Source organism: Protopterus annectens, chromosome 7.part1 (assembly GCF_019279795.1).
Source record: "Protopterus annectens isolate FY-2018-M chromosome 7.part1, PAN1.0, whole genome shotgun sequence".
NCBI classification, from domain to species: domain Eukaryota; kingdom Metazoa; phylum Chordata; order Ceratodontiformes; family Protopteridae; genus Protopterus; species Protopterus annectens.
Genome location: NC_056740.1, coordinates 49,032,334 through 49,059,551, shown reverse-complemented (window position 1 = coordinate 49,059,551; position 27,218 = coordinate 49,032,334). Strand labels below are relative to the sequence as shown.

Here is a 27,218-nt window from a genome sequence, read left to right as displayed (position 1 = left end):
TATATATATATATCTATATATATTCTGCAAATAATCAAAGCTTTATTAAAAGTAAGCGCTTTCGGTAGAGAGCAATCTCTCCACCTTCATCAGACAATAACATATTAAAAAAGACACGCTTCTTATATTCATAACAGAATTCACATTGTTAACCTGATTAGTTCATTAATTAGTTAATTGATGATTGACAATGTTTAAACAGTTTTTTTTTAAAAATTCTCTGTAAGAGATGTTTCTAAAAATTCTAAGTCCGTCACATGGCACGCACAACAATTCCTTTAACGTTCTTTTTGAGTTTCTTTTTGAATATCTTACATTTTAAGGGTTCAAAAAGAGAATGTATATATGTGTGTATACATGATTTCTTTTGAATGTTTTAAATATTTAAAATGTTTAAAAAGTTTAAAGCATTACATTTTAACCCTGATAAAAAAGTTAATACTGAAAGTATACTAAAAAGATGCAAGTTACCCTAACAAATCCTTGTTCAACTGACGTTCAGAAAGTTCATAAACTAATACGCTAATGCATTAATGAATTAATAGATTATTAAATAAATTATTAAATAGATGAATTAATACATCTTGTTATAAATAAAGAGGAGGCCAACAACTTAACCACACAATTGAATAAATAACAAAAAGGTTTGAAATTGCATGAATAAATATGTATCTATGAGGCATCTCGAGCTAATGTTGTGACAGGTCCTGTTGTAACAATCTAATGCAACACAGTAAACTCAACTACAAAAAAGTTCCACTTATTGGAGTGTACTGGATATATAAAAAACATGTCTGTGGGACAAATACATGCACTATAACAACCTAAGCTACAGTTGGGAAAATCTTAAGTTAAAGGTTGAAATGTGTCCATAATTGTTTTACTATAATCACTCCTATCTCTTGAGTGCCTTAAGTTTCAAAATACATTTAATAGACACCACCTCATTAAGCCCTGGAAAGGTGTATGAGGAAGTGCGAATCTGCCAAAATACTTCTTGTTCTTCCAGTTGTAGTTGCCAGGGACCACCCCTAATTTGTGGCTGCACTTGTTGTACAACAGTAAACAGAAATGAATGGTCAGAATGTTGGCTAACGTGCTTTGCAAGGGCATTATGTACATGCTCATAAATCCTTTTCTTGAAAGGCCTATCGGTCTTACCGATGTAAAACACAGGACAATGCCTGCAGATTGCCACATAGACCACTCCTTTTGAGTTGCAATTAAATCTATCCTTGATCCTGTACTCTATCCCAGCCATAGATACCCTTGAGTCAACTAAAATATGTTTACAATATGAACAGCAACCACATTTGTTCATTCCCCTTGTCCTCTTATTAGGTTCGGGGTTAGATCTTTCTAAGAGGTTCTTTAAATTCTGACCTCTTCTATAAGTGAACCTAGGCTCTTCCCCAATGCGTTTGATAAGCTCTTGGTCCTCCATCAATACCTTCCAATTTTTGATAAAGATGTTTTTGATGGCTTTAAAATCCATACTGAAGGTGAACAGAAAAGGGATGTTGCCCATCACACATCCATTGTTGTTATCTTTAGTTTTAACAACCATTGTACCTTCTCTGAGTATTGGTTGGAAATGGCCAGATTCCCTTTTAGTGATTACCTCTTGTCTGATTTTTATCTACAAATGTGTTTGGGTATCCCCTCAACAAGAACATAGAGAAAATGTTCTCACATTCCCGCAAGAAGTCATCATGTTCGGAGACCATCCTGGCCGCCCGGACAAACTGCCCTTTCACAACACTCTTCTTCTGATGGATAGGGTGTGAGCTAGTGAAATGCAGGTATGTGTTTGAAAAGGTTGCTTTTCTAAAAATTGTTGATGTCAGTTTGTTAGAAACCAAATCCTTCCTTAGTTTTACATCCAAGAATGTTATTTCACTATCATCACTGGAATACATAAATTCCAGAAATTCAGTTGACTTAGAGATACTTTCAATGAAGTTTGGTATTAAATGACGGGAACCCTTCCAGAGAAAGAACATGTCATCTTGGTATCTTGTGTACCAAGAGACATTCCCTTCGTATAATTCATTTTGAAACAAAAATTGGTGCTCCCATTGTGCTAGAACGCCGTTGGCAAAAGTGCAACCACAAGGAGAACCCATGGCAATGCCTGTTGTTTGAAGGTAGTGTTTGTTCTTGAACACCAAATAATTGTTGGTAAGAATCACATCAAGTAAGATTTCCACCAAGTGCATTTGCTCATTTGGTGCCCCTTTACGGAGCATAAAATCCATGGTCCACTCCACTCCTAACTGGTGTGGAATGACAGTGTATAAATCTTTGATATCAACCACTAGGAATATATAAATTGAATTGAATGGGATTTTCCCAATACTCTCAAGGAAGCCCCAAGAATCTCTACAAATTTGTTATTTTAGCTTTAACATAGGTTTTAAAATGCTGTCCACTAGTTTGGCGCAAGCATGTGTGATTGAACCCCTACCATCCACTATTGGCCGGAAAGGGGGGTCCACTATATCCTTGTGGATCTTAGGTGTGCCAAAAATGGAGGGGATCCTAGGTGCTAACATGGTGATGTATTGTAGAGTATCATTGTCAATGATGCCCTCCAGAAAAAGGTCCTCTAGTATCCCTTTGATCTTACTATAAGCTCTATTTACCTCATTAATACTGGTTTCAACATAAGAATCAGAATGCAAATAGTGAATCATTTTGTTTTCATATGCATATTGGTCCATAAAAATCAACCCACCTCCTTTATCCGGTGCCATTACTCTGATGTTGCATTCATTAAGCATGTGAATGAATGCAAACTCATCCTTGGTAATGTTGCGGCCAGATTTGCTCCCAACTGTAATTTTGGGCTTATTTTCCTTAACCATGGACCTCAAATCAAGTTCACATAGTTTTTCAAAAGTGCAAAGGATGCCAGTTAACGGTGGGTTAAAAACACTGGAAACTCTTAGTGAGCTGAGAAGTGATGGGGTATTCCCCAACATACTTGCTAGGTTTAATTTCCAGACGAAAAGTTTTAAATCTATAATGGTTTTCACCAAATCACAATTCCTGTCCGGAATGAATGACAAACCCTTAGCAAAAAATTCAACTACATTAGTATCAATATTTAACACCGTATAGTTGTAAATTTTGAAGTCTCCAGTGAAATTATAAAGGGTAGAGGGCCCTTGTGGCTCACATGATAGGATGTCATCACCTTCAATTGGGGTGACTAGCGTCTCCGCTGGTTGCCCCTTTTCCTTCTCTGGTTGTACCGTCGATTGTTGTTTGTGTTGTTGTTCGATGTTACATTCCTTGAGTTGGCAGTCATGTGAAAATCCTGTTCTGTTTCCTCATGATTAGCCCCCTCCCTCCCTTGGTGGAAATTAAGACAACCTTCATTGTTTTGATTGTTCCCAACATTATTTTGATTGTTTTGATTGTTCCCAGCATTGTGGTTCCTTACTCTTTCGCTCCTCCTAAGCGGTTGTTCATTACCCTCCCCCCGGAGCTGCGACCTTGCTCCACTGATGTATTCTGATCATTGTTCTCTTTGACCCCTACAGTTTGTAATCTCCAATAGGCAACTTGTCCTGAGGGTGGTGGGGGGTAAGCTTTGTTGTTCTTGTATTCCCCAATGTCCCTTTCAATTTTACGTTTTTTATTATTAAGCATCTTTGAAATTGAGGCCTCAATACTGGATAAAATTCTAAGGTAATCGTATTTATACCTTAGAAAATCCACATGTTGTGATAAAAAAGATTCCAATCTTGACAATTCCTCCTGTAGAAACCCAATTTCCACTGAATAAAAGTTTATCAAGGCATCCATGAAATCGAATGCCTGTCTATCAAAAAGCCCCAACAATTCCTTATGAAAGGCAGAATTGTTAATTAGGCCTGCTGGATATCGCCATTGGCGTAGGCCCTTAGGGACTATGTGCTTGTTTATGCATTCACGCAGATACGATATTTCCAGCTGCAGTTTCCTGCAGCGGAACAGTTTAAGATCAAATTCATCCAACTTTGTCAAAAACGAAGAGACAGTATTGTTACTCACCCCCTCGTTATAGAGATCATCTGCTGTGGTATTGTCCAACTGAAAAAAATCTTTCTTAGCCAAAACTGCAGCCAGGCTTGGAATGGTAGAAGTGTTATTGTTCCTGTCATTAGATCCGTTGCCTAGCGCTGATAGTCCATCCGTAATGGTGGAAGTCCTCACTGTTTCAAGTGCAGGGGCTCTCGTATTGTGTGCCCCTGAAGATTGTGATGAGAGCATGTTTCCACTTCCTAAATCCAGCCCCCGATTCTGCGTGTTGGAGTGTGTATTCACTCCTAATAATGAAGTGGTGTTCGCCAGCCTTGCTTCCTGGACTTGTTGGGATAAATGATCAACCTTTGTCATTAGGAGGTTGACCAACACTGTTAAATCGCCTTGCGAGCGATTAACGGATGAAACGCCTCTCGTTTCCTGACTTCCGTTCACTGCCTCAAAAAGGTCATTCTGCGTGCCAAAATCTTGACTTTCAGCAGACTGTTCCCTGTTCTGCTCTGCTTCCTCATTGCCACGAGACATGACAAAATAAACCAAACCAAAAATTACAAACTTGTAAAAAACGAAAAATGGCAATAATGAGTTAAGCTGGCAGACTGGACGACAAATTCTGCAAATAATCAAAGCTTTATTAAAAGTAAGCGCTTTCGGTAGAGAGCAATCTCCCCACCTTCATCAGACAATAACATATTAAAAAAGACACGCTTCTTATATTCATAACAGAATTCACATTGTTAACCTGATTAGTTCATTAATTAGTTAATTGATGATTGACAATGTTTAAACAGTTTTTTTAAAAAATTCTCTCTAAGAGATGTTTCTAAAAATTCTAAGTCCGTCACATGGCACACACAACAATTTCTTTAACGTTCTTTTTGAGTTTCTTTTTGAATATCTTACATTTTAAGGGTGCGAAAAGAGAATGTATATATGTGTGTATACATGATTTCTTTTGAATTTTAGAAACATCTCTTAGAGAGAATTTAAAAAAAAAAACTGTTTAAACATTGTCAATCATCAATTAACTAATTAATGAACTAATCAGATTAACAATGTGAATTCTGTTATGAATATAAGAAGCGTGTCTTTTTTAATATGTTATTGTCTGATGAAGGTGGGGAGATTGCTCTCTACCGAAAGCGCTTACTTTTTTTTAATAAAGCTTTGATTATTTGCAGAATTTGTCGTCCAGTCTGCCAGCTTAACTCGTTATTGCCATTTTTCGTTTTTTACAAGTTTGTAATTTTTGGTTTGGTTTATTATATCTATATATATATATATATATATATATATATAAATATATATATATATATATATATATATATATATATATATATATATATATGTGTATGCCTATATATATTCACCATTTACTTATTTGCCCCTGTCCAAGAGAGATACAGGTGGAACCCACAAGGTAAATTTACGGTTACCCATCCAATCGTCCAGATTGCTTTTGAAGAGGGCCAAAGAGGTGCTCTGATTTACGTGAATTGGGAGTCTGTTCCCAGAGATTACCACACCTGTGAAACAGACTCCCAATTCATGTAAAGCAGAGCACCTCTTTGGCCCTCTTAAAGTGCAATTTGGATGATTGGATGGGTAACCATAAATTCACCCTGGGGGGTTCTATCTGTGTCTCTCTTGGACAGGGACAATAACTGCTGATTGTGGAAACAAGGGCAGAACATGGCTAGGCTTGTAAGGGCTCTAGGACCATTAGCCCAGTAGCCTCCTATGACACTATCATCAAACAGATTTCTTTGAAACATCTTCTCAGAATCCTGTACAAATTCTCTGGTCTCGATATTTACTTTTGCCTCCATTTCTCTCACACTCCAATATGTCCTCTTTCCATCTGCTTCTCTGTTTCTATGGGCTGCTTCCTTGTCTGGAATGAAAACAGGAAGTGCTACTGCAATATGGGTCCCACTCACCAACAGCAACAAGTACAGAAAGTTCCCTGATGCCCTTGTTAAATTTCCTCTGGTATATAAATACCACCACCGGTCTCTGTTGAAAATATGCTACTAGTCTAGTGGGGTCTATATTAAATCATCAAATGCTTAGAAAAGCGAACGATGATTTATCGACTCCATGTAAGCGAAAGCTTACAAACTCAAAAGCTTAGAACAGCGATTTTTTTCCAAGGGAAAAAAAAATCGCTGTTCCAAAAAAAAAAAAAAAAAAAAACACTGTGGCCCCCACCTCCTACTTAAATATACCAACTCTGAGATCACACTACAGTGACAAAAACAGCAAAGTAACGGACGCGGCCAAGCGATTTCTTTCCCAGGGAAAGAATTTGCTTATGTGCCACTTCGTCATTTTGCCTTTTCATCTTTTCATGTTCAACCAAGACGCATTCGAAAGAATGCGTCTTTGGTCATCTAATAGGAACCCGCCTAGTGTGACTAACCTGGTCAACAAAGGGAAAAAAATATCTACATATAATATTACTGTTTGTTAATCGGGTAGGCAGTGTGGTCAAGAGAACCTTTTCAGCTATGACTTGGGCTCAGAGGCAATAAGCAGTGCAAATAAAATTTACTTATGTACTTCACATATGATGAGTGTTAGATTTACACAGTTACAAAACTTTAGAAAGTTTATATACAATTTTTATGCATTTTCTATAAAGTATACAGTTCTTATTAAAATAGCAGGTTTACATTAGGTTTTATCATTTTATATAAGCTGCAACACAATTTGCCTATATGAAGTTACATCTTAAAAGCCTAAAATGGAATTTAAAAAAAAAAATGAAATGGCAGTGTGTAAACCAGTACAGACTGCAGGGGGGAAGGGGCAGAGAGAATAAAAAGAAAACAGAGAAATAAGAAGAGTTAAATGGCAAAGGAATACAGTCAAAAAAACTGTACATATTTTTTTAATTGCAACACTTTTAAAGAGTTTATCCATTTTCCTTAAATCATTTTCAAGCAACTTCATTGAAAAGGTGCTCAGAAAAGGACTTCTTAAAACATGGTAAGAGTGTCTTGATGCCTTGCTTCTGCTTGTTCCACAGAGCTGGGCCTGTTCGTGAGAAGGCACTTTCACAAATTACTATTTAAGTGGTAGATGGTTGAGTGATATTAAGTTGTCCTGCAAATTCCTTAGGGAGTATGACTGTTCCCCGATTGGGAATTTAATTTTTTTTTGGGGGAGCAATAGCTATTACTTAAAATGTTATATAGTAAGGTGCTTAGAAGCTAAGATGATCTTTCAGTAATGGGCAGCCAAGTTAGGTCATTTAGAAGTTTTCAGTGGTGTATGCAGGCATCGGCAAATAGGTTAAAACTGACAATTTTATTCTCAGTAACATGTCTTTGATTGTTATAAGCATAATACACACACACACACACACACACACACATATATATATATATATATATATATATATATATATATATATATACACACTTATGGAATCTCTGTTTCTACTTCAGCACCTTTCTGTATCCTCTCCAATCCATGTTTCAACAGGTTTTTTTTCTTTGAACACTTATTATTCTTGTGTTCACATCACCATTTACTAAACTGTTATTAATGTCAGTATTTATAATTTTTGTAACTGCTATGTATATGGTCTACAAATGTTATGTCATGCTGCTGTACTTTATGATTCAGACTTTTAAAATACTTCTGTTTCTTAAAGTCTCTGTTTTTCTGTAAACCAGGTTCCCACTAAAAATGGTCAGTAGTGCAGTAGGGCCAGCCTGGTCTATAAAGTGTAAATAAATAAGTAAATAAATAAATAAATATGGTAATAGTTGTATATATTTATACCTGAGAGGTTATGCAAGTAGAACAAGAAATGTACTTGTGGCAGATAGGAAGACAGTCCTACCCAAGTGTGAAGCTCAAGTTGGAGAAGCCTGGGAATCATGTCATGTCACAGAATTTAAGGATCCGTAAGTACTTACAATTCTAAATTATTAGAGAAAAAAACTGAATCATAAAATGAGAAGTTACAGCTATACCTGGATAGTTTGGTCAGCAATGTGTTCATGGGCTGAGTGCAGTAAAACCGGGAAACCACTGGCTTGTTGAGAAGGAAGTAGGTGCAAACAAGCCCATATTGTGGTTATACAAGGGGGCGGTATCAACCACTGCTAGTTAATAAGGTAGAGGTTAATTAGGTGGACACCAAGTATTATATGTCCCTGTATACTGAATATTCTAACAGGTCCTCAGCATTAAAAGATAAAACAAAAGGGTTCTTATGAGTGGTAAATCTTCCACAGTTTACTCTGGAATAACAAGAGATAACTGCTAAAATTATGGTGGCAGAAATACTAAAGCCACTTAAATGTTTCCTCAGAGCTAAAGCCCAAGACCATGGTGGGCTGAATGTAGAAATCTGTCAACAGTTGGCAGAATTATCAGTGCCAGGCCTGGAATCTTACTACAGTTCCTTTTGTGCAAAGTATATGGTTAATGTGTCATCCCTCATATCTAGTTCTTTTTCCTAAATGAGGGAGTATTTTGCAAAATGGCTACTGCCAGGCTTGTATCACTAGTTAATAACAACTTAAAAGTTTATTCCACAAGTTTTGACAGTTCTCTTTAGGTAATAATACTTTTACTTATATTACCTAACCAAGCAGGTTTTGTTTAAGAAGGGAGCAATGTGGATCACCGAAAAATGCGCCAAGTATATATGCAAGGAATAAAGAATGTGAAAGACTCAGCCCTAGTGGTGGTAGGTGAATGTGAGAAGGTGTTTGATTCAGTTCATTATCAACATTCATTGGATGCGTTAAAGGATATGGTCTTCCCAATAGACTTCATCAGGACAGTCCACAGATTTTAGAAGATATCCATGGCTACAGTCTTGACTAATTTGTCACTATATTTTCTGTAATATATTAATGCTGCTCATATCTTTGATGTTTTTCTATACTATTGTCTGTTATTATCTATATACTTCTCATTGTATTCACCCAGATTCTGCCTAAAATTTGTCATTTCTGATCAGTGCCCTACCCTGGCAAACAAACATAAATAAATAACATAAAGTAAAATTACAATAAATAAATAAAAATATAACTAAATAAATACTCTCCATTTACTCTTTGGAAAGGGATAAGACAAGGATCCCCTCCATCCCCTGCCCCTTTTTCCTTAGCCATTGAACTACTAGATAGAATCATTGTAATTCCTCTATCCTGATAAGCTGGAACTTTAATGGAGAAGAAGAAACAAAAGTTTTGATGTCTGTGGATGACTCCTTGATCTTGACAAAGAATCAGGTGCATGACATCCCTGTTACTATGAAATATTTTTCTGACTTAAGGGAAGTGGCTGGGCTTAAAGTCAGCAGCACTAAAGTTGATCTTTTTCTAAGTATGCTAATTGGCAAGATATTGCATGAATAGGGTTCACTTACCATATTCCTAGTATAATCTGTCTCTGAAGTACCTGGAGATATACTTACATGCTAACCCCCTTCAAGGTGGTAGAACTGAGCATTTAAGCCAATGTAGAATGAAGCATTCCTGTGAATGCATGCAAATGGGACTAAGTTGGACTGCCCATAATGGGAAGAATTGCTGCAGTCAAGGTGATCATTGTACCCTTATTATTCTACCATATTCTGAGCAAGTAGTTCCCCAAACTTTCCAGGTTAATAAACCAATTTATTCAGCTGAAGAAAAGGAGGCATATACCTTCACCTGCTGCCTCTTTTCTGATTCGGGGATCCCCTGGTGGGATGTTATGCCAGCACATACTTTCTCCATTAGCTGTTCAGTTACAATGAAAGAGGTATGTTGGCTCAAGTGGATACTAAACTTGTACTTTCCTTGGGGATTAGGATGGTGCAGGTCATCACTACCAGCTTATGGAAAGCAACTGTTTATGTTACAAGTAACCTTTTTTGCCATCGGTCATGTATATAATTGACTCTAAGGATGTGTGGAGTTCTACCATGCCATTGTAGCGATGTCCAGGGTTAAAGGTGGAGGGAGCACCTCTCAGAGACAAGGATTGGGAACAATTTTAGGTTTAAGGAGCAGCAATGGCTTCAGGAGTGGGAGTGGCTTAAAGTAGTAAGATAGAGGAGGTGACTTGTGTAGACAAGGAGGGATGCACTGGCTTTCAGCCCTAACCCAAATAGTGGATGAGCAACCTGTATTGGTGTCCTTTTTGTACTTTAAAAGAAAACTGGTGATGTAACAGCTCTTTGTTTTGGAAGTATGTTAGGATCCATTATTTACTGACTTGGTCCCTTTTTAAAGGATTACAAGTTAATTAGACTTAAGTGAACCTTCAGAGTTTATAATTCAGTGTGTTGTTTGTTTATAAGGACTGTTGAACTTCAAAGGATTTGCAGATTTGATTTTATTATTTACTCAGGATGTGAGTCTTCAAAAATTGCACTGATTCATAAGTTCTCAGAATGGGCTCCGTTGCTGAGTCTTTTGGATCATGCCAGTACTCTAGTGTAAAGTGTTTCAGCTTTCCCATTTAATTGCATTGCTAGAATGATCTTTGCTGCAAGAATTCTTAATTGATTTTACAGTGGTCAATTTACACTTTGGCTGTTTCAGCTTGCAGCAATTACAGGATCATATATATCTCCCAAATAGAAATCACCATAGTTTTAGATGATTCCTACCTGATGTGTAGATGGAATCAACTAATGAATAATGATATACAGTACTGTTCTGCAAACTAAACATGTAGCTGTGAGAAAGAATACAATATCTGTACAATACCTGTGATCGGAACTAATTGTAATGTTGCCATGTTAGAACTGATGATTGCTAGTGATTGTTTATACTAACAGTCTGACAGAAGATTTATCAAGGCAATGTCTGATTACCACTCGATTCACTGTAATTAGTTTCAATATGTGGCATTATGTTTTTGTTTAAAGTTCTGAATTCTCTGCTGTCATTGTTAAATGAAAAAAAATGGCAGAAAAAGGTGTCCTCTATCTAAGCAGTAGGGCACAACTTCACAAGACGTGGCATACAGGGTTTACGTACCTGTGATTGAATCACTGCATTTTGAATTAGCATTTACTGAAATTAAATACCAAAAATAGTGATTCAAAAAAGCTATACAAAGCAGTAAACCACTTTTTTGCAGGGCGACAAGCCCTATTCCCCCTGTAAAACTCCCTAATTACATATACTAATATTATGGTTGCACCACAGAGAAGAAAAATGCAAAAAAAAAAAAAAAAAAATCACACAGCATATCACATTGCAGTGAAATTCACAATAACAATAATTTTTCAAACAAAAGATTTTTGACTACCAATGCTTCAATAGCATATAGCCAAGCCAGCACAGCACTACATGTGCGTACAAGGGAACCCATGTAGGGCAATCAAAACCTTCACAGCAGGTTTAACAAGCAAGGGGAAAACCACTGGCTTAACTATACATCAAAAGACGTGGAGTAAAATGTTTTTAGTGAAACCAAATGGAGCATGCACATTCTAAATGTTTACAGTGAGAGAGTAGAATACAAAAGCTAAGTGAAGCAGCTAACACAGGCAGCACAATAGTTGTGATGGTTTGTCCTAAAACTGCAAGTGCCCCAAATGAATACAAAAACCTATCCTGATAAAGGGTAATGAAAACATTGTTAAGAGGGACATAGCATCAGACATAACTACTGTTAAGCCTACAGATGTTCAAAAAGAATTTTACTAGCCTAGGCAGGTCACTTCAGTTAGGGACATGGGAGGGACACCTCATTAGATGTCACTGACCGTTAATTTTGTCAGTAGTGTTCCATTCCTAATCCGATAGTTAGATTATCATATCCACCGACAACATACAGAGTGCTTGATTCCTTATCATAATGTCTTTTAATATTTTAACATTATTAATTGCACATTCACTTGCCCACCTATTAATGCAATTGCTTATTTCTACAGTGGACTCATTGATAAAAATCTTCTTTTTTTTTTTTTTTTGGCATTCTCTAAACTTTTCTTCCTGTAATTTTCAGGAGTAAGTTTTATAAATTTGAACAAGGCATTTTAACTTTACCATAATTGTGAAGGCTGCCAGCCCAGCTAGCTGGAATTTTGTAAATAATTCTATGTCATTTGTGAATAGTAGTATGATTTGTATGCTTGGCCTACAAATGTAAGAAAACTGTATGTTATGTGCTGAGCTTCAAGAATGTAAGCACAGTGTACTCTACTGGAAAAGAACAGAGTTAACTTGCAAATCTTTAAGAAAATAAGCTGACAGGTAAAGACTTTTACGCTTGTGTTTACCACAGCTAGAAGACAGAATGTCTGCAGCTAGAAATTATTTCTATTGTCTGGAAACAGAAATAATTACAGGTTTCCAAGGAAAAAGTGTTTTAACAGTTTTACGACTTCCAGTTCCAGGCAAAGCTTCTAAGAGAGAAGTATTTTTAACACAGAGGTGTTATATTATTAGTTCTGGTTAGCCTGGGAACTAAAGGCAGAGGTATCAAAGAATGATGTAATCTGAGATAGCCCAGCAGTAATGTTTGATAGTAATTTAAGAACTATCTCAGAGAGTGAGTCAGTGCATTTTGTATCTTGTCTTGGATCTGACCACATCCATCTTTAGCATTTCTCATCTGTATTTGCCTTGGTCTGTAAGTAAGACTTAGATCATAGTATCTCTCTTAGAGATAGATAGGAAAATAGTAATATCAGTCTAGATGTTTTCTGTATTTATGTGAGATTGCCCCTCATGTTGTTTTAAAATATTTCCTGTGATTCTGAACTCTGTTGTCACTGTGTTGAGTTATTGAGTATTGTCTTGTCCTTTTATTATTTATTATTAAATATGTTTACACCTTTTAATTGTGGCTGGTTTGTTTAGAGACATTTAAGCTCTTAGAGTACTTGCATATGTATTTGTTGATACTGTATAGGCCACTCTTAGATAGCCTTAAAAGACTTGGACACACTTACCATTTGGATAATAGTAACATTACACAGCAGAATTGGTCACCTTTTGTACGGCCTTATAGTAGCTGATAAGTAGTGGTTGGTGGCAGCTGGTACTACCATATAGTCTGGGCAGAAGGGGGGATAGATACTGAACCTGTGCCAGCCTACCGCAGGAGTGCCTGTGTGTTTTTATATAAATCAAATCTCAAAGTGTGTGTGTGTGTGTGCATTTGTGCATGTGTGTGTGTGTGTGTGTGTGTGTGTGTGTGTGTGTGTGTGTGTGTGTGTGTGTGTGTGTGTGTGTGTGTGTGTGTGTGTGTGTCAGCTACTTGGGCAGGAACATAAAACACTGGTTGGACAGAGAGGGTAGGGTACTGGAGGTTTTGGCTTGACCACTTGGCTGTGATCTTAACCCTATAGCTGTGCAAGTGGGGAGCCTTATTGGGGACCTACAGAGAGAGGGAGAAACCAGCCCCAGACTGAATGTGATCTCTGTGTGCTCTTAAGGGAAATTGTACTTTACTGCATGCGTACCTGTCATCCTCTCAATGTGCACATCCCTCACTGGTTTTTGTTGTGAGGACTGAGGCTCCATGATTACTGGGGTAGTGCAGAGCCATCACAATAATTACAGCAATTATATTAGTTAATGCATGCATTCCCTTTCCAATGAGCAGAAGAGTTAAAATCTTTACCCATTGCTCTTGCTCAGAATGGTACTGATTGCACACATTTCAAATACCCAAATAGGACCATCACAGTCATTCCCTCTTCCTAATGAGGAAACTTGGCAAAAGTGACAAGTCAAAAAAGCCATAAAGATGACAGAGGGGACTATTGAGGATAGGGAAGAAATAATGTATTGTTAGTTGTTTGTTTATCTTTCGGCTTTTTCCCGGTTAGGGGTCGCCACAGCGGAACTCCGGTGCACTAATGATTGGCAGTAGACTTTCACAAATGCCAAGGTGCCAGCTCGATGTTCAACCTTCAACAAAGGCACGCCCATTTACGCATGTCTTTCGAACGCCCACCCAACCGCGGGGAGGACATGCAGACTCCACATCGAAGGCACTCCTCTGCTAGAAACCCAGAATGAGGAAAGAAAAACACCCGCACAAGAAAAAACTGTCAAATGTTTCAAATAAAAATTTGCATTCATTAATACAACAAGTCCATAAAAATATTACATAGACAAAGAAACTTTGGGTCACCGTGAAGAAAAAGCAACAGAGGAAGTATAAAAATATAAAGAGCAAAACAGAGAGGTTTTTGAAAGGTATAAAAAAGAAAAATCGACACATGAAAGAAAAAAGAAACCTAATAGGATATGATATTTATGCAAAGGAGAAAGCCAAATTAATAACTAAAAAAAGCAGCTTCAAAGATATTTGAAGCAAAATACAGGCAACAGCATCCAGATATGGAAAATTTCGCAATACAAAAAATAAGAAAAAAAGAGGAAATGTACAACAGAGGATTAGTAAGGTAGAAGTTAAATAAACTGAAACTCAAGTCGTGGATTATCAGCAAATTGAAGGATATAGTATAGAAAATCTAGCACAAGCAATGTTGCACCATGATGAAATAATGAATCCCCATGTTAGGGAGCAGCATGTGGAGTGGGAGGTGTCTGAAGAAGTAGTATGGACATGGGAAAGAAAAGGAGGTCTGGTATGGTGTGATATTTATGCAAGGGAGAAAGCAAAACTAATCAATATAAAAAAAAACAGTACTAAAGATTTCTGAATAGAAATACAGACAAAGACATGATTTTTTTCACAACACAAAAACATAAAAAAAAACAAAGGGGGAATAAAAAAGAGGATTGCTAAGTAAGAAGTTAAACAAATAGAAAATTAAGTTATTGATTATTTACAAAGTGAAGAATTCAGTGGCAGCTGGTGACTTCAAATTAAAGGAGGGCTGCAGGAGACAGCCGAATGGGTCGGGCCAATGGGAAGGGGTGTGGCCAACTAGAAAGGGGTGGAGCTATGCTCAAAACCACAACAACTGGAACTTTAATTAAATACACTGCCCTGGGTGCCAAACAGTCATTACTGAGTCCAATCAAGACAACATGAAGTGTAGAAGACAAGAATATTTCAATGCATTGGCTACATGACAACTTACTTAATATCCAGATGGAAGCAGGTTGTGAGGCATGAAAAAATAAATTACTTTTTAAATACATTACTGGAATGCCAGTCAAAATCAAGTATAAAAAAACAAGCAGCACTCAACTCAAACCACTACTCCTTGCACTGCCTAATTATAATTTATATTCAGCTTTATAAAATTACCAAGTAACATGCTGAAAGTAGCAATCTCTGTGATACCCCCACTTGTAAAAATGTTTCTTATCCAAAAAAGACCTGCAGCCTGACACAACTATCTACTTGTTTCATGGGGAAGACATAATCAAAGTAAAAAATGAACAGCAAACAAGAAACAAGCTCAAGATAAATTGCTTAAAGGATTCCTGCACAAGTTATGGACCACACATGATAGATTGGCATTCTGTTTAGTTTACCGGTAAGCCTGCAAAGATGACTGCAAGTCTCCAACAAAAGATGACTGCAAGTTTCCAATAAATGTAATGAGCTTCTGAAAATACTGTAATCCTATCCTTTTATTACAAATACTGTCATATGCATTTCAATACCCAAGGCTTATACATTATCTAGTTATGTAAATATTATCTGCATGGCAACAATGAAAAGGCTTTCAGTGCTGGTAATTCTTTAACAGTATGCTTATTAAAGCTTACTCGCATCTTACAATCTCCGACAAGCTTACCTGATGCTCATTAAATCACTGCTACTTAAACAGAGCAACAGGGCACTGTGACAGCATGCATTTCCTGAATAATAAGAAGCATAAATCAGCAGTATAAAAATCTGACAGAAAACCAGAATATTCTGCAAAATCAAGGACAGATGAAAAGCCATGGTCGTACTTGTGGTCTACCTTGGATGGGGGAATACTCTGCACACTTACACTGCATAACTGCTCCTTGCCTTCCTTGGACACATCCAGAGCCACTACAATGGGGAGTGGGTGCAACAAGTATGTCACAATTTGAAATGTCTCTGGCTGACAGTGATGGCTCTGACACTCATACCTCTCAACTTCAGAGCAAGAAATCTGGACAAAGCCATACCTAGAACTAGAAGTGGGACACAGGCCCAAAAATAAGGACATTTTTTAAATATTGCTCTTATTAACTTAGATAATAGAACAGTAGTAGGTCTTGCATTAGTACGAATTTTCTGAAGGGTATGAAATCTGAAACTCAAATGTCTGCCATTATTTTCTAACTTCAATCTTTAATGACTTGCCACTAATTTGCCAGAAAACCACAATTTTATGAAAAACAGACCAAAAATGTGATGCAAAAATATAAAGTTGCCACACAATACAGCTGGGAACCTGTCAAAAAAGACACCTTTTTAATATTAACACTGTTAACTTGAGCAGCTAACAAAATAAGAGCATCTACATGCATTTCTGAAATAAAAGTAATCTATAACTCTGATCATTACAGTTATATATAATTGTAAACCCTCCACGTTTTCTTCCAAAATTGCCATTTTGAGGAGGGATTATTAGGGAAGAGCAACATTTTGAGCCAAAATTGGGGACAATTGAGAGGTTTGGATATTCCTAATTCTACAAAGCGATTTGCACATACCTCTCAACCTCTTAATGCAGGAAATCTGGACAAGGCCAAATATATTGGGGGAACATACAAACACTACTAAAAAATGCTCTTGTATAAACTTAAGACAGTTGATAGAATAACAGGTCTTGCATTAGCATGCATTTTTCTGAAGGTTATGACATCTGAAACTCAATGTCTGTCATTTAGTGACTTCATTCCTAAATGATTTGCTAGAAAAACACAAATTTTATGAGGAACAAACCAAAAATAAGAAGCAAATATCTATTAATTCTTCAAAACTATGGACAACTGAGAGGTATAGTTCAACCGGGGCTGTCTGAGTTTGCTACCCTTCCCTCCCTCACAAAATCATGGTCGAATGGAGCCTCCCCCTGCAGCCATTCCAATGTCCCATTCCTTGGATATTTTGCCCCAGTTACCATAAACACTGTAATGTGCATACTGCTTTACTTCTGCAATGATTTAGATTTCATTTGAAAGTTTTATTTTGCATTTTACAGCACAAACCCTAATAGATATCTGTTAAACAAAGCAATGCAGTCTCACAATGAAAATAGACTTAGCATTAAAACCTCTCTGCCCTTGAAACTCACATGTATTGAAACAGCATTGAAACCCTCATTCAAAGAAAATACATTTTGCCAGTGGCAGACAAAGATTAACTTTGGGCTGTTTTCAAAATTATAGGCCCCTTGAACATGAAACATACACATGCTCTTTGATACACCTTCCTGACTGTATTACATTATATTCCTTGTACAATACAGTACAATTGTTAGAGGGCATTTTAAATTTATTGTTCTGAACATTTTTCCAGTAAACAATGAAACAAAATCCATGCACCAATGACAAAACTGCTCAATTCAGAACATTTCCATCATAAAACATATACTCAACCTTCTATAGTCCACCAGTATCAGTAAATATGCACAATCTCTGAAGTAGTAAAATCCACATTAAAGAAATCTGTAACTAATAAAGAGGTTGCTGCTAGCAAACAACTTTATGTATCATTGTTTCATCTACAAATAAAGTGCCTGTTGCCCTTGAAGAATAAATTGCCTACGTTGCATGCATTAAAAAAAATATATAAGCTAGTAATACCTCAATAGGGAATGGATAGCAAACTGATAACAGGTTCATAGTTACTAGGTATCTTTGCCAAAAAGGACTGCAGCATTCACCCCCTATACAACACAGTACAGTATCAGCAATGCATCTATCTACCGTGGGAGTAGAACCCACAGCCTTCTGCATCAAAAGCAAGTACACTACCTGTTGTGCTATTAACAATGCAAGCAGACTTAGCATAAGCAGCACTAAACTTTTGTTCCCCTGCAGCTCTCAGCTCCTTGTAAAATCTACTCAACACTCAGCTGTATCACTGAACTTTGCAGCACAAGAAATCTGGAAAAAGCCAAAATTTATTGGGGGGCTGGGGGGACAAAAGGCCAAAATCCAGGGACACATTTTAAACACCTCTTGTATAATGTTGGAAAGTTGCTAGAATAAAATGCTGTGTTACCACCATACATTTCACTGCCATGTCTTGAACCCAGAGGACCCTGTGCAAAACAGTCAGAGAAACATACCACTATACCAAATCAGCTGAAACAGAGAAAGACAAACTTAAATGGCTACTATTTAGTGAATCCAGTTCTCACCATAGCTGTCAACATCATAGCAAAAAACACCTGAAAAAAGCCAATAATGTGGGAATACAGCTATCAAACATATTCAGTGAATTCAATTCTCACCATAGCTCTTAACCTTAGCACAAAATACCTGGACAAGGCCAATAATGGGGGAATACAGTCCCAAAAATATGGGCAAATTTCAAATATCCATGTTATAAACTTAGACAATTGCTAGAATAAAAGGTTTTGTTTTGCCATGTACTTTCTGAAGAATATGAAGTCTGAAATTCAAATGCCTGTTATTTTTAAACATTTGTTAACCAGGAAACTAGCCTGACTTGGAACAAAACAAAGCCAATTTTCAGCAGAGCAGGGAGAAACACTCCAGACTCATCTTTGTAATGGATGGGAGGACATGCAGACTCCACACAGAAGGCACCCCAGCCAAGAATCAAACTGGAGAACCTGTAGCTGTCAGGCAACAATGCTACCAGTGTGCCACTGCACTACAAACCTTTGCAAGGAAATATGAAGATACAGAAACCACAGATGTTATGAGGAACAGAACAAATATGAGGCAAAAATCTGCAATTTTTTTACAAATATTGGTGGGTAGGGAATTCAGGTCCTTGCCACCTGCATTCAAGGTACAGGGTTCAAGCCTGAGTATTTCTAACCACCACTATGTGTTAGCGAGGACATTTCACACACACACACACACACACACACACACACACACACACACACACACACACACACACACACACACACACCACCTGTAAATGGGTCCAGAAGCAGTAAACCAGGTCCAACTCCATTGTCTCAAAGCAGCAAAACCCGCACTCAACTTAATGCTTCCATGCAAGAGCTTAGAACTCAACTTACCTCACTCCTGATTGGTCCTGTGCTTGAATCCCTGCTCACCTCTCTTCTGATTGGTCCTGTCTGCAGATCAAGCAGTCCAGAGCTCCTCTGTTCTGTGCAGTTGTCTACTGGGCATCTGCGTGGCAGAAAATACCTTCTCTGCATCTGGACTGCTGACTCAGGCAGTCAGAGTTCGCACAGATTTCTGGGTATCTGTGGGGCAGTCTGAGTGTGTCTGCACATGCGCGGCAGTTCCGGTACTCGTTAAAAAAGAAAGATTTTTGTTTTTAAAGTTTATGTTTCACGGTATTTATTTCTTTTATTTCTAGGTGGGAGGGCTGCAGTCCTGCAGTCTGATAGCATGAGCCACCCCTGGAAGAATTTAATGTAGAAAATCCAACACAGGTAATGCCACAATATGGTGGAAAAATGAGTCCTTTGATTAAAGAAAAACTGGTGGAGCATTGCTCTGGCGCCTTCTGCAGGAGAATAGTGCAAACGTTAAGTTAAAGTTGCAAGGAGAGGAGCAGTAAACAGTGGCAACTCTGACACAGACAATGTTGCAAAGTGGTGGGATAGAGAGCAGTAGATGAAGCAGGATGCATCTGAAGGGGATATGCCACAGGAAGATGTTCTGGAACTTTCTGTAGAATGGTACAGGAAGTGGAGAACAAATAATGTGTTCTCACTCTAATGAGCTAAAGGAAGAACTGTTTGATCTAACAGAGATGGATAAACATATTAAGCTTGATTAGAGAAATAGAATATGGAATGTAAATATGATCCAGAATGTTAAAAGTTTGATAAAACAGATGAACACAGTAATTAGGATTATTAAGAGGAATTCTTGTGATATGACAGAAATAAATAGGATGTATTACTGTGCTAAATTAATAAACAGATAAAGTCTTACCACAAAAACTGAGCCATAAGGAAAAGTAAGGGAAGAAATATAATGCCACCATGGAAGCATCAAGTAGAAAAAAACTATAAAGCAATTAAGACAAGAAGTATCACTATTAGCAGAACATAGAAAAAGGGCATCAAAAGTTCTTAGAAAGATAGACATGATAATAACAATATACAGTATGAAGACAGATCAGTATCTATCATACAATATTGCAAATAATAAACTAAAAATATCAGCACTGATAGAAAAACTTAGAAGATATGAAAGTAAATATAAAGGAAAAGTACAAAATAAGCAATTCATTTTTGATTCAAAAAAAGTTTTATAGAGAACTTGGAATGATAGCAAAAAGAATAGAAACGCCTTCAAAAAGAGAAGAAATAGGCACATTTTGGAGAAATATTTATGAAGGCCCTGTGGCACATACTAAATGAATACTTGAATGGATAGAAAAAAATAAAGATAACAGTAAGGAGTTCTAATGTAGAGGATGTAAAATGGGATGAAGTAATGACTAGAGGAACAGAAATAAAATTAAGAAAATCTCCTAATTAGAAAACCCCAGACCCAGAAATGGTACTTAAGTTTTAGCGAAAAGTATTAACATCTTTGCCCAAAGATTTATCCCATAGAAAGAATTACTTATATGTATTGAATGGACGCCAGCATGGTTAACAACAGGAAACATGATACTCCTCTTAAGAGTGAACCAGTAAACCATCCTAAAAACTATAGACCGATAACTTACCTTTCACAGATATACAAATGATATACTGGATTTGATGCTGGCACAGTTTATATTTATTTAGGGAAGAAAAAACTCATCTGCAATAGAAGAAAAATATAACAAAAGAATGTCCTATGGAACAAAGGATCATTTGTTGCTAAATAAAACCATAATAGATAATTGTAAAAAGGGGAAGAATCCAAGTATGGTGTGGATAGATTACAAAAAAAAAAAAAAAAAAAAAGCATTTGACATCAACATTTAAAGCAGGAAATCCGCATCACCATGAAAGTTTCAGTCTGGTTCAGAAATGTAATATAAAGGAACTGTAGCAGAAGGGAATGTATAAATAATTGGGAATCGATGAAGGATCATCAATAAAATGTGAACAAATACAAAAAAGAAAAGAAAAAACTCAGTAAGAAATACTTTAAAAGACTAAAACTGAAAACTGCCTTGACACCAAGCTATAAACCAATTTGCTCTTCCTGGTCTAATTTACAGTTTTAGAATGATTGGCTGGCCCCAAAGGATATTGGATCAGTTGAGCAGGAAAACAAAAAAATTGCTTCATGCTTAACAAATGATATATAAAAATCAGTGTATATCAAGAATACATATTCCTCTTTCTGAAGGAGGTATGGGCCTCCTCGAAATTTATTACATGTACAGATCTGCAGTTGTGACACTGCATACATATCTGCTGACTTCACCAGATCCAAACATGGTGACAGTTTTAAAACAAGAGGAGTAGAAATCTAAGATGACATCCCTTCCTGGTTTAGCAGAAGCATGTCTGTATCAAGCAGGAATGGAAATTAAATCAGAAGTAGACAAACATCTGGCAGCAACAGTATGTGCCAAAAAACAAAAGAAAGAATATAAGGAGAAGGATCAGATGAAAAGGAAAGAAATGTGGAAAGGCATAAATATGGTGGCATGTATAGATATCTCCTGGAACAACCTCATGTCAATCAGAATTTGACACAGGAATGGTTAAGGAGAAGTAAATAGAAATCAAAAGATGAATGATGGCTACCGATACATGTAACTCCATATGAATTACAGAAGGAGTCAGTTCTGGGCACATTGGCTAACATCAAAGATTGAAACAATACTAATTTCATGAACTTTACTCATACCCTGACTTAGGAATGGGGTCCATTCTTGGTATGGTACTGGAAAACCAAAAGACTTGGAGAAATTAAACCAAGGAAACAATTTAGTGCTGAACTTGGTACCTAGGGCTGGGGTTTTTGCCCTGATTACTCATACATCCTTGGTGGAATATATGTAATTCTGTCTTATATTGGTGCTTCTTTTCTCTCACCTGCACCAGAGGCTGTTTCAGTTTATCTGCTGCCTCAATCTCTAGGTAATATCTCTAGCTGTATTATCTAATTTGAGCTGCATTTAGAGGTAATCTAGAGCTGAACTAATTTGATCTTTAGCATATGATGTATTCACAGCCACTGTCAGACTGCCTCAGATTCAGTTGACTTAGTTTAGCTTCACTGAATGTAGCTATCACATCATCTTATTACACTGAGTTTCACCCCCACCCCAGCTAGCTCTTCTATTGAGAGCAAAAAAAAAAAAAAAGCACACACTTTATTACAGTAAGGTGAGCTATTGCCTTATTACAATGTGATACATTCCACCCCAGTTAGATTTCCCATTTCTGTGCCCTGCTCTGACCCTCCTTCCACACATTAAAAAATTAATTTCTTCTTTTAAAATTTAGCAAACTGCTTGCTATGTAGCAAACAGTTGCTACAGTTTATACTCTATCTGCATGGAATCAATGGCATTCATATATTAGTTAAAAAAAGTCTTCATTTAAAATGCGGCAAATTGCTTGCTACAGAGGTAACAAACAGTTGCTGCAGTTTATAACATGCCCAAATGGAGCACTATGGCAGTCATGTTAGTTAAAAAATTGTAGTAAACTGTAGCAAACGGCTTACTTCAAAAGCCAACATATGGAGTGCTGCAGCACCCAGGTTTAGCCGAGAATGCAATACTTGTTTTAAAAGATGTTATTGCACTAAAGACTGATTGCAGTCACCCAAAACTTTGTGCCTGTGGCCATTGCCTCACTCCCCCTGCCCTAGCTACACTTCTGTCCTTGATCATGAATTCATTTTAAATTACATTCTGTAATCAGCTGTGGTACATGTCATTTTTCTTACTCCGTATAGCTCATTTGCCCATTTTTTAATTTCTCTGTAGAAAAAATAAAATAACTGCTGTATATTCACCTTTTGGGTGCAGGTGTACACACACACTGGGGGAAGACATGTTTTACATGCTGTACAAGTTTAAGTGATAATCTGCCAGTACTATCACCAAACTGTTTGTGATAGACAGGAGCTGATACATAATCCATGCTATTGTCCATACATTGTGTATGATAGAACATGCTTTAAATTTGCACCACTGTCATCATATAAGAGGGGTGAGTAACCTTAAAAGCATTTGGTAAATGCTATCTGTTGTCTTGTTTACCAAGCAATAGCTTCTTCACCCAAATAAGCTTTACACTATACAGCTGCATATCAGAGTTACAGTCACTGTCTTCCCAAGATAGTAGTCCACTTATATCTGCACAGGACAGTCCCTATGTGGGCATTTGTGTCCTGCAAAAAAAAAAAAAAAAAACTAAACATTTCAGATGTCAAAATATTTAAGATTTTAGGTCAAAGAATATTTCTTAAGTTTTCTTCAAAGTTGCATAAACCAATAATTTGAAACACCTATTTATATGAAACAGCATAAGCAACTAAAATGCTGCAATAATAAACTTTTATTTTGGCAAAAAATGGAAGTTCTCTCCTTTGCACTGGCCATGATTATAGTTTGAATCTCATGCTTCTATAAAAAGTCCCACTTTGGGCATCTGAAAAGGTGACACCCCTACCCCAAGAGCTCAGACTGGATTGTATATTTAGGCTGAGCCCAGTGGCTACCAACAACATCTTTATCAACAGTATTTGAAATGTGTTCTTTTCCATAATTATTTTGTACACACACACACACACACACACACACACACACACACACACACACACCGTCAGTACTGATACCCCTTTCTTGTCTTTATAAGCTTTGTAAAGCTGCCTCCAGTTAAAAATACACTAACATATTACAAACACAATAACTTTTTACTCTTAAAATACACTGATCATTATTTGTATGATAGCAATAACTTTATCAATAATTCTTCAAAAAGTAAAAGCCAACAGTTATTAGTTTACCATCCATTTGTTAGTTAACATGAAACTCTTTACTTTAAAGAAATAAGATGAAACATTGCACTTAATACAATCAGCTATACAAGGAGTTTAACAACTTATGTGGCCATGTTTCTACAAGTACCTGAACAAAAACACTAAGTTCTGTCTAAATCATACTCAGAAGCCCAAACAGTAGTGACACAATTCTGCAAGCAATATACAATCCAGTTTGAGGTCTGTCTAGGAATGCAGTCAGCCTGCATAATCAAGAAGTGAGATAATAAATCTAACTAACATTCTTTCCCTTTCTCTGAAAAAGAGTCCAAAGCAGTCATTCCTGTTTACATTCAAAAATGGATTTTGCTTTTCCTGTTCTCAGAGTCTTTAAGCTCTGGGGGTTGAAAGGTTGTGTTCATCACACTACTATCAAAGTAAGGTAATGCATCTAGGAAAATATTTGGACATCAGTGAAGCAGATTTAATAATAGTTTCAACAATTTAGCTGCCTTTCCACTGAAATTAGTTTTATACTTAGAGAAATTGAAATTACATGTTTTACATTATATACCTTTTATGCATTTTATATGCTGCAAAGTTTATAACAACCACATTTTTAAAGAAAATAATATAAATACATCAAGTTAATGGAGCTTCATTATACCCTTCACTGCTACTCATGTACAAGACCCTAATGTGCACAAACTCATTCAAAAAGGCCAGCTTCCCCCTTCTCCTGACTTGAAGAGAGCAGTTCACTGTTTTCTGGTTCAGTACAGTGACTTCAGATTTAGATGTGCTGATTTTCACCCAAGCCATTTCGCAATCATCAGTGAATCAGTTCATTGTGTTTTTAAGATTATATGGGTTCCTATTAGATGACCGAAGATGCATTCTATCAAATGCGTCTTGGTTGAACTTAAAATAACAAAAAGGCAAAATAGCAAAGCGGCTTTTAAGCAGATTCTTTCCCAGGGAAATAATTCACTTGGCCCTTCCATTACTTTGCCGTTTTTGGCAGTGTAGTGTGATCTCAGAGTTGGTATGTTTAAGTAGTGGGGTGTGTGGGGGCGAAGCCCCCCACTTTATGTATTCTTTCAATTTTTTTTTTTTTTTGAACAGCAATTTTTTTCCTTGGAAAAAAAATTGCTGTTCTGAGCTTTCAAGATTGTAAGCTTTGACTTATGTGGGGTCAATTATTCATCATTTGCTTTTTTAAGCATTTGGTGATATAATATAGACCCAGATTATACATAGTTATGGTTAGATGATGCCAAATAGGTAGAATCATTTTGGAAAAATAGGGATGCCACAGCAGTTTCCATGGACTAGGGCATGCTTACAATCTCATCTGCATAATGATTCCTTTTTCTAAAAATTACAGATAGGCAGTTTAAAAAGATGCACCATAGTGTAGCACCACAGCTGTTTTGAATTAATTCAGCTTAAGTACATGAATGTAAACACAATTCTCACTGCTTTCAAAAAGGGATCAGATGACATGTAAAAGTAGTTCTAGCTCCCACAAGACTTCCCACAGCACATCCTGTGTTGTACTTTCATAAACCTTCTCTAAATCCACAAAACAACTGTAACTGAATTAACAAGTTCCTATGACCCCTCAGATAACTATTGAAGGTAAATATCCGTACATCGATCCATTGTTTGGCAGTGATGTAGAGCATTGGATCACATCACTGCATTTGCATACCAATAGTGTACTTGGTGCTGTAGCTTCTGTAATATTCTAACAAATTCTCTTGAGTTTTTTTGGATAATTCTATTTGGGAGGGGTAGTTCCCTTTTTAAATCCTCAACTGTCATTGTTAAAAGCAGTGGAACTGTCCAAACAATGTATTTACTATTTTCCTTGTTAAAAAAGGGTAGTCATTTTTTTTCTATGGTATCCCTGGAGCTCAGTGTAGCTTTAGCAACAGTACAGTACAGTACAGTACAGAAGCCAGCCTTTTTACAGAACACCAGCTCTTGTGCAGTGATAGTACTTTGTATTCTGGACCAGCAGTTAAATGAGATCCAGTTTTCTAATTATTGCTCATTATACAATGTCCCCCCCCCCATTAATATTCCAAAACCTGCACGCTGATTGGCCAGTGTGCCCATTGTAAATCCTACAATATACCGATGGAAAAAGGTCCAGTCGCCTGGACTTTTTTCCGTTGGTATAAAGTGCAAAAACATTTTTTTTTGACAAATAAAAAGGAAAAAAAGAAAGAAACGGAGACTTTCTTTTCTCTGTTGCTTCTGTTTCAAAGCATTGATGTACTGGGTATGCATGGGATGCAAGTCCCATACGCATGCTCAGTACATCAAAACAAGGAAGGAGTGTACCACAACCAGTGGAAGAACAGTAATGCACCGTTATACAAAGACATTATTTTTTTCTTAAATAATGTCATTGTATAATAGCAATAACCGACTCCATGGTTGTGATATATTGAAATTTACCCATGGTTGGCTTTATTTAATCACTCGGGCTTTGCCCTCGTGATTAAACCACACCAACCATGGGTAAATCTTCAATATACCACACCATGTCATTGGTTATTGCTTAATTATTTCATGGTCTTGATAGATAGGCATTTTTCCTCTTGAATTTAAGATTTGTCGACTAACCGGACTCATTTTTCAACATCTTGGTATAAATGTTTTTCTGGTCAAACTGAGAATAGGATTTCTTTATAATTGCAGTTCATCCACTGGCTACCTTTTCTAAAAATGGGAACCATCACCCCTGTTTGCCATTTTAGATATACTATCTTTGCCTACCATGCAACACTGAAATGGTGTATTAGTCATTCTTCCCAATCCTGCCTATTGTCTCCATCAGCATTTCTGTCTTGATGTAATCTACACTTGCAGTCAGCACTATGGTGGCCTTTGATCACCTCAGTGACTACAGGTTTTCTGACAAACCCAACCATTTTGGGATCCAGTACATTACACTGAGTAACTATGGCCTGCATCAGAAAAACTCTACCACTGCAACTTGTAAATGTCACCTCAAGTATGTACATTCATGCATCAGGTCCCAGTCGGTTGAGGTGTTCCTACCTCACCTACCCCTGAAAGGCTTGTAAAAGCATATAGGGTCATTCCGGGAATAACAACAAGTATGGAAGGCTTTCCCCCACCACGGAACTTGTTTTAATAAGGTGTTCCTACCTCACCTCCCCCTGAAAGGCTTGTAAAAGCATGATAGGGTCATTCTGG

General features: G+C 36.9%; 1 protein-coding gene across 1 annotated transcript in view; it reads left to right on the top strand.

Annotated features, from left to right (window-relative positions):
- Positions 1–27,218, top strand: part of CHCHD6 (coiled-coil-helix-coiled-coil-helix domain containing 6) — a 3,644,424-nt gene that overhangs the window by 1,110,099 nt on the left and 2,507,107 nt on the right. The window lies entirely within an intron of this gene.